General features: G+C 37.7%; 1 protein-coding gene across 4 annotated transcripts in view; it reads left to right on the top strand.

Annotated features, from left to right (window-relative positions):
- The window catches only part of usp43a (ubiquitin specific peptidase 43a), a 379,969-nt gene that overhangs the window by 276,300 nt on the left and 91,295 nt on the right, over positions 1–12,374 (top strand). The window lies entirely within an intron of this gene.

Here is a 12,374-nt window from a genome sequence, read left to right as displayed (position 1 = left end):
GCTTGTTGTTGTAGCCTCCAAATGCCACTGCAGAACGTGAACTAATCTATCTCTCTCTCTCTCTCTCTCTCTCTCTCTCTCTCTCTGTGTCAAGCTCTTGCATTTTAAATAAGATGTGAAGTGTTACTCTGTGATGACCCACACTAAACCTCCCACAATCTATTTCTTTTAAAAACATCTTTATATATAATATAATATAACCCATGACAGTATGTTTGGGATCATTGTCTTGCTGTAGGATAGGCTATTTGTATGTTTTTTTGGTTTGACCATGTAGAAATGTACAGCATTTTTTATACATAGTTCTCCCATTTCGGGGCACCATAATGTTTGGGACATTTGACTTCATAAGTGTTTGTGATTACTTAGGCATATTGGTGCAGCTATAGGAAAGTTCAGCTTGCTTCTAAGCTTTTGATCGCCTTTGGAGTCTGTAATTGTTGTTTTTCAACATGAGGACCAGAGTTGCGCCAATGAAAGGCAAAGAAGCCATTATGAGGCTGATAAACAAGAATAAAATAGGAAGAGACTACCACTGCCGATGACAGACGAATTCTCATCATAATGAAGAATAATTCCCAAATGCATGTCCGAGAGATCAGAAACACTCTTCAGGAGGCAGGTGTGTTCATGACTACTGTCCGAGAAGACTTCATGAACAGAAATGCAGAGTCTGCACTGTGAGATGCAAACCACTAGTTAGCCACAGAAACAGGATGGCCAGATTACAATTTGCTAAAAAGGCCAGCAGAATTCTGGATAAAGGTCTTGACAGATGATTCCAAGATTACCCTGTATCAGATTGATGGCAAAAGCAAAATGTGGAAGCGTAAAGGAACTGCCCAAGGTCCAAAGCATACTGACTCATCTGTGAAATGTGGTGGGATGTTATGGCCTGGGCATGTATGGCTGCCACAGGCACTTATCCTCATCGATAAATGCAACTGCTGATGGCTGTAGCAAATTAATTCTGAGGTGCTAGAAACATCTGCTCAAGTTCAAGCATATGTCTGCTGGCTTAATTTTGGGGAAACTCGTCAACATAGGAACTCACAAGCAAATCCGATGATTTCCCTCAGTAGGTTGTGTCAGACTCCAATCCTTGGAGGATTCTCCCTCTTCCTCCATTTGCTTTAATTTTTATCCTTGATGACATCTTTAATTGAAAACTGTTTTCACTACTTCATTTAAAAGGCACGAATGACACCATATCGGGAGTAATTTGTGCAGCGTTATTCAATTTATGGAAGGGTATAAATCAGTGGGACGCAGTTCAGAGGTGTTCTAGACTAATATCTTGAATGAGAACATTGTCATAAAGAAAGGCTGGACAGGCAAGGATTTTATTCACTGGAGTGTGACAAAGTTAAAGGGGGTTTGAATAAAATGAATATTTCTCTTTGGGGAAGAATTCAGAGCCAGAGAGTCTCTGTTTAAAATTAAGCAGTCATCGATTTCAGACAAAAACAAGAGATTTTCTCTCAGAACCTTAGGCTCTCTTCCTCAAAAAAGGTGATGGAAGCACAGTTTTTGAGCATTTTTAGAGATTAATATATTCTTGATAAACAAATGTTATCAGAGTAAAAATGTCTGTGGAATTGAGTTTACAATCAGGTCAGCTTCATCTTATTGCAATACACAAAGATTCTGAGAAACTCAGCAGGTTACACAGCATCTGTAGGAAGTAAAGGGTAAAGCCCTGCAAAAGGTAGTGGTCATAGAGTGCCAGACATCATAGGCGAAACCCTCCCCACCATCAAGAGCATCTACAGGGAATGCTGCCGTTGGAGAGCAGCAGAAATCATCAAGGATCCACACCACCCAGCTCACGCTCTGTTCTTGCTGCTTCCATCAGAAAAGAGGTATAGTGCCACAAGACTCGTGCCGCCAGGTTTAAGATCAGCTGCTACCCCTCCACCTTCAGATTCCTCAACAACAAACTCAATCAGGGACTCGTTTAAGGACTGTTACTTTTTGCACTTTATTGATTTTTAAAATTCTCTCTGTAGTGCACAGTCATTTCTTTACATTTCATTATCTGTTTAGTTCTTTATTTGTTTACATGTCTAAGCTGAGTACAGTTTTTCTTTGCGCTATCAATAAGTGGCAATTCTGCCTCGCCTGCAGGAAAAAGAATCTCAGGGTGTGTGTATTCTGACAATAAATCTGAAAGCTGTAACCAACATTTTGGACCTGAGCCCTTCATCTAGGTATGAGCAAAAACCAAGCAGGTGTCTGAATAAAAAAGAGAGGAGCAGAGGGAAGAAGGAGCAGGGGAGGAGTACCAGCTAACCGGTACTGGTCAGAGGTGAAGATCAGCGAAAATGTTGAGGAGAAGCTTGTGTAAAGAGGACAGGGTGGGAGGAGTAGGATAGGGCCCCATCTTGGGTTGGTGATCCAAGGAGTGGTAAAGGATGATGGACAAAGACAGTAGATTGGCAGATATCAGACAAAGGGAAAGAGCACAGAAATAAGAAAGTAGTCAGGTGGGGAAAAAGGTTGGCCATACAGGGTGGAGTGGGTGATTAGAAGTTGAAAGCTGCCAGTCTGAAATCTGATAAGAGGTGGGCATGGTGTCAGGGGTACAGGAGAAATCCAAGCTGTGCATTGACGAGGAATATATAGTGACAGTGTTCAGCTTGATGTCCTTGTTGATGGCAGTCATTGGGTTATTTTCTGAATGCATCAAAAATGTCTCATGATATTGGCTGGATATTGTTATCACAGCTGGGATGTCAACTGATCTATTAAACAGCCCTTCCATGCTCTGGCCACTGTTGTCAAAAGCAATTGCTCACTCTTGTCATGCGTGCATGCCAACAGCTGAATAATATTCACTTGGTGACCTCAATTGTAATGTAAAACGACAAACTCAGGAAGCTAAACATTATTTGTTCTATTGGTATATTCCTATTGTGTTTCAATAGGAATATCAAATTCTGCTTTTTTTTTTCATTTTTTTAGGTCATTGTATTGGTGCTTTGCTGAACCTTGTAGACCAATGTGAACGAAAGCAGTGTATAGAATAAAAGTGCCTATAGTAAAGCCATTATGACAGAATTACATAGCTCGCCTCTATTCGTGTTATCATTAGGCACTAAGGACTTTTTGATACCATTTATACCAACCGATGACCAATTGTACTTTTATCTGTTACCACGTGATCCATAATGTAATGCATGGCTTATCCTTCACCTGTCTCGGTAAGTCAGAAACAGTTGACCAGTTATAAAATAATCAGGATGCCATGTGGTGATCCAAATATCAGAAAATAAAACAGCAGTTTAAGTGCCCATGGTCCATTTCCCTGGTTCCACCTGTGTCCAGCAGATGAAATTATTGAAAATGACAGCACAGAAATATGCCAGTCAGTGTGCTCCCGTGCTTCTCTCTTGAAGCATCACCTGACCCAATCCCACTTTCATTGAATTTGTTTCCAATTTTTACACCATGTAACAGGTGCTGAAAATGGATTTGTTCATTTGAGTTGTATACCGAGCAAAAAAAAAAACCAAACAAGGTTATGATGAGCCAGAAGGTTGACTTCCATGAATGAAGCTTCCACCATGATTGAGGAAAATCATTTTACAAAAGAGATTAATGTTTCTGAAATGTGTATCAGCAACATTTTTCAGAAAAGATGAGGAAAATAACATATTCCTTTCCTGTCATCTCAAAGCTTTGATCAGATGAACAGTTGTAAAATGTTTTATCATTATGTGTGGAGAGGAGAAAATGTTAACATATAATCCAGAAGGGCAAATTTGACAATAGACTGCGATGGTAGAAACAGGTGAAAACTGTCAGCTACTGCTTCTGATTCCATTGCTACGCTTTCTCAATAGAAATGTGTTGTAGGCTTCAGTAACGCTAGTGGCAAATGTCTTCTATAAACTGGACATTGGTAGCAATCATAAGCCCAAGAACAGAAGGCCTTCTGGGTAGTTGATAGGTTGACCACACATCAACAGCATAGCATTGAATAGTTTCATACAGTTCCTAGATCTAAGCGGAGAATGGTATTTCCAATATTATGAACTGATCAAGTGCCAAAATTACACACACCATTCTAAACCAACCAACAGAAGTATCTCTTAATCCCATGGGGGTATGTGTGAAGTGGAGATTTCCTGATTGTTGACATCAGGAAAGGAAAGCCAGAGGTGTACAATCCAGTGATCTTTGTGGGATCAGAGGTGGAGAGGGTGAGCAAATTTAAGTTCTTGGGAGTCACCATCTTGGAGGATCTTTGCTGGACCCAACACACTAATGGCGTTGTGAAGAAATTACGTGAATGCCTCTACTTCCTTCTTTTTTTTTTTTTTTTAATTTTTTATTTTTCAAACCATAAATCACAATACCCATGATATACACTTTTTCTTTTCCACACATTTACAGTGACTTTTTCTCCCTCCCCCCTCCCTCCTCCCAAGCCACCCCCCCATCCCTCCCCCCTCTCATCCATTTTAGTTATACAATCTAGGTTGCATTAATTCAGTTAGACAATGTTGTCATTCAACAAAAATACACCAGAAATTCTACTGAGTCCATTTTTTTTCTTCTCTTCTCCTTCCATCAACTTAGGTAATGTTTGTTCCCGGTAGGTTTTCGCTATTGTATTTAATGTAAGGCTCCCATACTTGTTCGAATATTTCAATATTATTTCTTAAACTATATGTTATTTTTTCTAATGGAATACATTTATTCATTTCTATATACCATTGTTGTATTTTCAAATTATCTTCCAATTTCCAGGTTGACATAATACATTTTTTTGCTACAGCTAGGGCTATCTTAACAAATCTTTTTTGTGCATCCTCCAAGTCAATTCCAAATTCTTTATTTTTTATGTTACTTAGGAGAAAGATCTCTGGATTCTTTGGTATATTGTTTTCTGTTATTTTATTTAATATCTGATTGAGATCATCCCAAAATTTTTCTACTCTCTCACATGTCCAGATTGCATGAATTGTTGTTCCCCTTTCTTTTTTACATCGAAAACATCTATCAGATACTGTTGGGTCCCATTTATTTAACTTTTGCGGTGTAATGTATAGTCTGTGTAACCAATTATATTGTATCATACGCAGCCTCGTATTTATTGTATTTCTCATCGTTCCAGAGCATAACTTCTCCCATGTTTCCTTTTTTATCTTTATATTTAAATCTTGTTCCCATTTTTGTTTAGTTTTACCATTTGTTTCCTCATTTTCCTTTTCTTGCAGTTTAATATACATATTTTTTATAAATCTTTTGATTAACATTGTATCTGTAATCACATATTCAAGGTTACTTCCCTCTGGTAAACTCAAGTTGCTTCCTAATTTCTCTTTCAAGTAGGATCTCAGTTGGTAATATGCCAGCGCTGTATCTCCCGTTATATTGTACTTATCTCTCATTTGTTCAAAGGATAAGAATCTACTTCCTGAAAAACAATTTTCTATTCTTTTAATCCCTTTTTTTTCCCATTTTCTAAAGGCAAGGTTGTCTATTGTAAAAGGGAGTAGCTTATTTTGCGTCAATATTAGTTTTGGTATTTGGTAATTTATTTTATTTCTTTCTACATGTATCTTCTTCCATATATTGAGGAGATGGTGTAATACTGGAGAAGTTCTATGTTGTACCAATTTTTCGTCCCATTTATATAATATGTGTTCAGGTATCTTTTCCCCTATTTTATCTAATTCTAGTCTCGTCCAGTCTGGTTTTTCCCTTGTTTGATAAAAATCTGATAGGTACCTTAATTGTGCGGCTCTATAATAATTTTTGAAGTTTGGCAATTGTAAGCCTCCTTGTTTATACCATTCTGTTAATTTGTCTAGTGCTATCCTCGGTTTCCCCCCTCTCCATAAAAATCTCCTTATTATTTTCTTTAACTCTTTGAAGAATTTTTCTGTCAGTTGTATTGGCAATGCCTGAAATAAGTATAGTATCCTTGGAAAAATGTTCATTTTAATACAGTTTATCCTTCCTATCAGTGTTAGTGGTAGCTCTTTCCAATGCTCTAAATCGTCCTGTAATTTTTTCATTAGTGGATTGTAATTGAGTTTATATAATTGGCCTAGATTTTTGTTTATTTGCACACCTAGGTATCTTATTGCCTGCGTTTGCCATCTGAATGGGGATTCCTCCTTAAATTTTGAGAAATCCGCGTTATTCATAGGCATTGCTTCACTTTTATTTACGTTTATCTTGTATCCCGACACTTCTCCATATTCCTTCAATTTCTTATATAGTTCTTTTATTGATAGTTCTGGTTCTGTTAAGTACACTATCACATCATCCGCAAACAGACTGATTTTATATTCCCTGTCTTTTATTTTTATTCCTTTTATATTATTATCTCTTCTTATCGATTCTGCTAGTGGTTCTATAGCTAGCGCAAACAATAATGGTGATAGTGGGCATCCCTGCCGCGTTGACCTGCTTAAGTTAAATTGCTTTGATACATGTCCATTTACTGTCACTTTCGCTAACGGTCCCTTATATAATGCTTTAATCCAATTAATATACTTCTCCGGTAAACTGAATTTTTGCAATACTTTGAACAAGTAATTCCATTCTACTCTGTCGAAGGCCTTCTCTGCGTCTAAAGCAACTGCTACTGCCGGTGCTTTATTTCCTTCTACTGCATGAATTAAGTTAATAAATTTACAAATATTGTCTGTTGTGCGTCTTTTTTTGATAAATCCAGTTTGGTCTAAATTTACCATTTTCGGTACCTGTTCTGCTAATCTGTTCGCTAATAGTTTAGCTATTATCTTATAATCTGTGTTTAGCAAAGATATTGGTCTATATGACGCTGGTGAGAGTGGATCTTTCCCTTGTTTTAGTATCACTGTAATTATTGCTGTTTTACATGAATCTGGTAAGTTTTGTGTCTCATCAATCTGGTTGATTACATCCAGGAGGGGCGGTATTATTAGGTCTTTAAATGTTTTGTAGAATTCTATTGGGAGTCCATCCTCTCCTGGTGTCTTATTATTTGGTAAATTTTTTATTATCTCTTGTATTTCTACTGTTCCAAATGGTTCTGTTAATTTATTTTGTTCCTCTATTTGTAGTTTTGGTAGTTCAATTTTAGTCAAAAATTCATCTATTTTCCCTTCTTTCCCTTCGTTTTCGGTTCGGTATAATTGTTCATAGAATTCTCTGAAGTTTTCCTTAATTTCTTTTGGATTATATGTAATTTGTTTGTCTTTTTTCCTTGTTGCCAATACCATTTTCTTAGTTTGCTCTGTCTTAAGCTGCCATGCTAGGATTTTGTGTGTTTTTTCCCCTAGTTCATAATATTTCTGTTTTGTCTTCATTATATTCTTCTCCACCTTATATGTTTGTAATGTTTCATATTTTATTTTTTTATCCGCCAATTCTCTTCTTTTGGTTGTATCTTCCTTTATTGCTAATTTTTTTTCTATGTTTATTATTTCCCTTTCCAACTGCTCTGTTTCCTGATTATAGTCCTTCTTCATCTTGGTTGCATAACTTATTATTTGCCCTCTAATGAATGCTTTCATTGCGTCCCATAGTATAAACTTATCTTCCACTGATTCCGTATTTACTTCAAAGTACATTTTTAATTGTTTTTCAATAAATTCTCTAAAATCCTGTCTTTTAAGTAGCATGGGGTTTAATCTCCATCTATACATTCTTGGAGGGATGTCTTCTAGCTCTATTGCCAATAACAGGGGTGAGTGGTCCGATAATAGTCTAGCTTTATATTCTGTTTTCCTAACTCTCCCTTGTATGTGGGCTGATAACAGGAATAGGTCTATCCTTGAGTATGTTTTATGTCTAGTCGAGTAGTATGAGTATTCCTTTTCTTTTGGGTTTTGTTTCCTCCATATGTCCACAAGTTTCATTTCTTGCATTGATTTATTTATAAATTTGGTTACTTTGTTCTTCCTGTTAATTTTTTTCCCCGTTTTATCCATATTTGGATCCAAATTCAGATTGAAATCCCCTCCTATTAGTATGTTCCCTTGCGTATTAGCTACCTTCAAAAAGATATCTTGCATAAACTTTTGATCTTCTTCGTTAGGTGAATATATATTAAGTAGATTCCAAAGCTCTGAATATATCTGACATTTTATCATAACATATCTCCCTGCTGGATCTATTATTTCCTCTTCTATTTTAAATGGCACATTTTTGCTAATTAATATAGCCACTCCTCTTGCTTTTGAATTATACGATGCTGCTGTTACATGTCCTACCCAATCTCTCTTTAATTTCTTGTGCTCCAATTCAGTTAAATGTGTTTCTTGGACAAATGCTATATCTATTTTTTCCTTTTTCAGTAAATTTAGTAGTTTCTTCCTTTTAATTTGGTTATGTATTCCATTAATATTTAGAGTCATATAGTTCAGCGTAGCCATTTTATATTTTGTTTATCTTCTCTTTCCGTTTTTCCATCATTACCTTTCCTCCTTTTCCATTTCTGTTTTCTTATTTTCAACTCTTTACTAGACAACATTCCTACAACATCCAACATTTTCCTTATTCTCCTATTTCTATCTTCTTTATCCCCAATCTCCCCTTCCCCTCCTGAGTTGCCCTTTATCCCTTGTCGGACAACCACATCTCCCCTCTCCATTTGGATTTGCGAATCCACTCGCAAGCGTCAACTGATTTTGCAGTGACCGCTCTTTTCCCCCCACCCAGCCCCCCCCAGAAAAGATTTCGTTTTTTATATGTCACAAAGGTCACTCTTTTAGTTCCCTCCTTATTCTCTCTATTCCATTACCTTCCCTTATTAATTCTTGTCTATACTTTCTATGTTTTCCTCTAATTACAGATACTTTCACATATGCCCGTTGTCTCTATTCACTCTTATACCTCTTTACCCGCATACATATCAATCGTGGTCATTTTTACCCTCCTTACCCGTCTTCATCCCTCAGTCTATTTTTGTCTTTACCCACATACATATCAATCGTGATAATTTTTGCTCTCATTACCCGTCTTCATCCCTCAGTCTATTTTTGTAATTGTTCTGCAAATTTTCGTGCTTCTTCTGGATCCGAGAATAGTCTGTTTTGTTGTCCTGGAATAAATATTTTCAATACCGCAGGATGCTTCAGTGTAAATTTATATCCTTTCTTCCATAAAATCGCTTTTGCTGCATTGAACTCTTTTCTCTTCTTTAGGAGTTCAAAGCTTATATCTGGATAAATGAAGATTTTTTGCCCTTTATACTCCAGTGGTTTGTTGCCCTCTCTTACTTTTTCCATTGTCTTCTCCAGCACCTTTTCTCTTGTAGTATATCTTAGGAATTTTACTACAATAGATCTTGGTTTTTGTTGTGGTTGTGGTTTAGGGGCCAATGCTCTATGTGCCCTTTCTATTTCCATTTCTTGCTGTAGTTCTGGACATCCTAGGGCCTTAGGGATCCATTCTTTTATAAACTCCCTCATATTCTTGCCTTCTACATCTTCCTTAAGGCCCACTATCTTTATGTTATTTCTTCTGTTATAATTTTCCATTATATCTATTTTTTGGGCTAGTAATTCTTGTGTCTCTTTAGTTTTTTTATTAGATTCCTCCAATTTCTTTTTTAAGTCTTCTACCTCCATTTCTGCTGCTATTGCCCGTTCTTCCATCTTGTCCATTTTTTTCCCCATTTCTGTTAAGGTCATATCCATTTTATTTATTTTCTTTTCTGTGTTGTTTATTCTTCTTCTTAAATCATTGAATTCCTGTGTTTGCCATTCTTTAAATGACTCCATGTATCCTCTAACAAGAGCAAGTACCTCCTTTACCTTGCCTATCTTTTCTTCTTCTATTTCCCTGTACTCTTCCTCTTCCTCTTCTTCTTCCTCTAGGTTGACCATCTGTTGTTTCTTTGCTGCCCTTTCCTCCTCTTCTTTCTTGTTTCTATTGTCTTCTGTGGTCTCTTCTTGCTGCAGGTGTTCTGCAGCTGTCGTTGCCGGCTGTGGAGATCGACTCCCCAGCTGGTCCCCCCTCCCGTCGGTGTGTTTTTTTGTATGCGCATCGCGCATGCGCGAGGAGTCGCGCATGCGCGGTTGCGCACTTTTACTCGGCTCTGTGAGCCATTGTTGTAGTTCTCTTTCTACCGACCTGAGGTAGTGGGGTCTTCTCTCCACAGCGGGCCTCTTCGGACAGGTAAGGCCTTCACCTTTTTCCTCCGTTGTCTTCTCTTCCTCTCTTCTTTCTGTTGATTTTGATTTTTCTCCTTTTGTCTCCATCTTCTTTCCACCTTTATATTCACTTTTCTTTAACTTGTATTTCTGTGCCTTTGTATTTTCTCTTGTTTTTCCCGACTTTTCTGGAGAGGGCTGGAGTTCACCGTCCGGCCACTACTCCATCACGTGACTCCTCTCTCCATGCCTCTACTTCCTCAGGAGTTTACGGAGGTTTGGTATGACACAAGAAACCCTGGAAAATTTCTACAGAGGTGTGGTGGAAAGTGTGCTGACCGGCTGCATCACAGTCTGGTACGGGAATACCAATGCTCCTGAGTGCTAAGCCCTCCAAAAGGTAGTGGACGTAGCCCAGGATATCACAGGCAAAACCCTCCCCACTATTGAGTACATCAACAGGGAGCGCTGCATCAGAGGGGAGCAGCAATTATCAAAGACCCACACCACCCAGCACACGCTCTGTTCTTGCTGCTGCCATATCAGGAAAGAGGCTTAGATGCCACAAGACTCACACCACCAAGTTCAGGAATAGCTGCTGCCCCTCCACCTTTTCAACAAACTCAATCAGGGACTCATTTAAGGACATTTACTTGTGCACGTGATTGATTTTCTTTTTGTTCTCTCTGTATTGCACAGTCAGTTGGTTTACATTTGTTATCTGTTTACAGTTCTTTATTTGTTTACATGTATGTGCTGTGTACTGTTTATTTTTGCACTATCAATTAATGGTAATTCTGCCGCACCTGCAGGAAAAAGGAATCTCAGAGTTGTATGTGATAAATCTGAAATCTGAGAAAGGAAAATATAAATATTAATTGGGTCATAGATGATTGGCTTTTTCTTCCCACGCTAAGGTGCTGAAGTTAAACAACAGACCAATTGCTTCCGCTACACTGTAAAGTAGCAATATTACAATGGGTTTAATTTAGAATCGGTTGGAGACGTTTTGGAGACCTGATACAAGGTCTTGACCTCAAACATCGATGATCACTCTGCCTCCACAAATGCTGCCTGTCTTGCCAGGCTCCTCCAGCATTTTGCTTTTTGTTCCAGATTCCAGCCTCTGCCATCTCTTCTGTCCGTATAATTTGCAAGGAATTGGCTTGGTGAATAGAATCCTTCCATCTTATGACAGCGAATTCCCAAAATATCTGAATGTTTATTTGGAATTTTCCCAAAAACGCCATCTAACCTTGAATTTGCTATTTAGTACAAAAATTATGTACATATTTTATGATATTACTGAACTAACTTTCTACAAACTCCTCTTTCTGTCACTGGGAAAATAATTCATACCTTAAGTACCCTCCTATAATATTATTAACAAGATTATGGTCATGTTTTATGTTGATTTAATGTAAAGAAAAATAAGATTTTGCAAAGTAGGAACATAGATATGCTGCATTTTGACAGTCTGTCATAATAAATCAACGTCACTGAAAATGTAGACCTAAAATCTCAAATCTTCTGGATTACACCAATTGTTTTGTGTTATGATTAGCAGGATCTTAAATATCCATCTCAGAGAAGTCCTTGAACTGCATTTTCATAATGATCTCCTGAAATTGAATATTTGTGTGTGTGATTGACTGTTGTTCATGAGTGACAGCTTCCTAGTGAGCCGGCTTATTGCGATTTGGAATTATTTCATGTTGTTGCTTCATCTGTTTTATCCTGAATTTGTAGGACTTATCTGTTCTCATTCATAGTACTCCACATTCTTTGAACTCATGGTTACCATTTCCACCCACGTAGGAGATGGCTCCCATTGCTGAAAGTAGGGGCTTATATTTCTGATTGCCTTCAATTTTATTATATATGTAATTGGGGATCAATATTAAAGAATTTCTGGCTTCAGTTTTCTTCTTTAGTATAAGGTACTACAGTTAGAGGCATGGATTGAAGAAATGGTGATTCTGTCCTTTGACACTCGGAAGTCTGCAGGCACTGTGCTTGTAGTAAAAACGCAAGAATGCTGGAGGAACTCGGCTGGTGTCGCAATGTCAATAAGGAGGTAAAGATATATTACTGACATTTCGGGCCTGAGCCCTTTTTCAAGGTATAAGCATATAGCAGGCAAAAAGCGCTCAAGCCCAAAACATTGGCCAGCTGAGTTCCTCTAACACTTCTGTTTTTTTTAACTACGAGCTCAGTGTCTGCAGACTTTAGTGTTTCAGTCTGCCTACTTTTTGTGTATACCTTAAAGAAGGG

This window comes from Narcine bancroftii, chromosome 3, assembly GCF_036971445.1.
Source record: "Narcine bancroftii isolate sNarBan1 chromosome 3, sNarBan1.hap1, whole genome shotgun sequence".
NCBI classification, from domain to species: Eukaryota; Metazoa; Chordata; class Chondrichthyes; order Torpediniformes; family Narcinidae; genus Narcine; species Narcine bancroftii.
The sequence above is the reverse complement of the archived record's forward strand: the minus strand, read 5'-3'. Positions and strand labels throughout refer to the sequence as shown.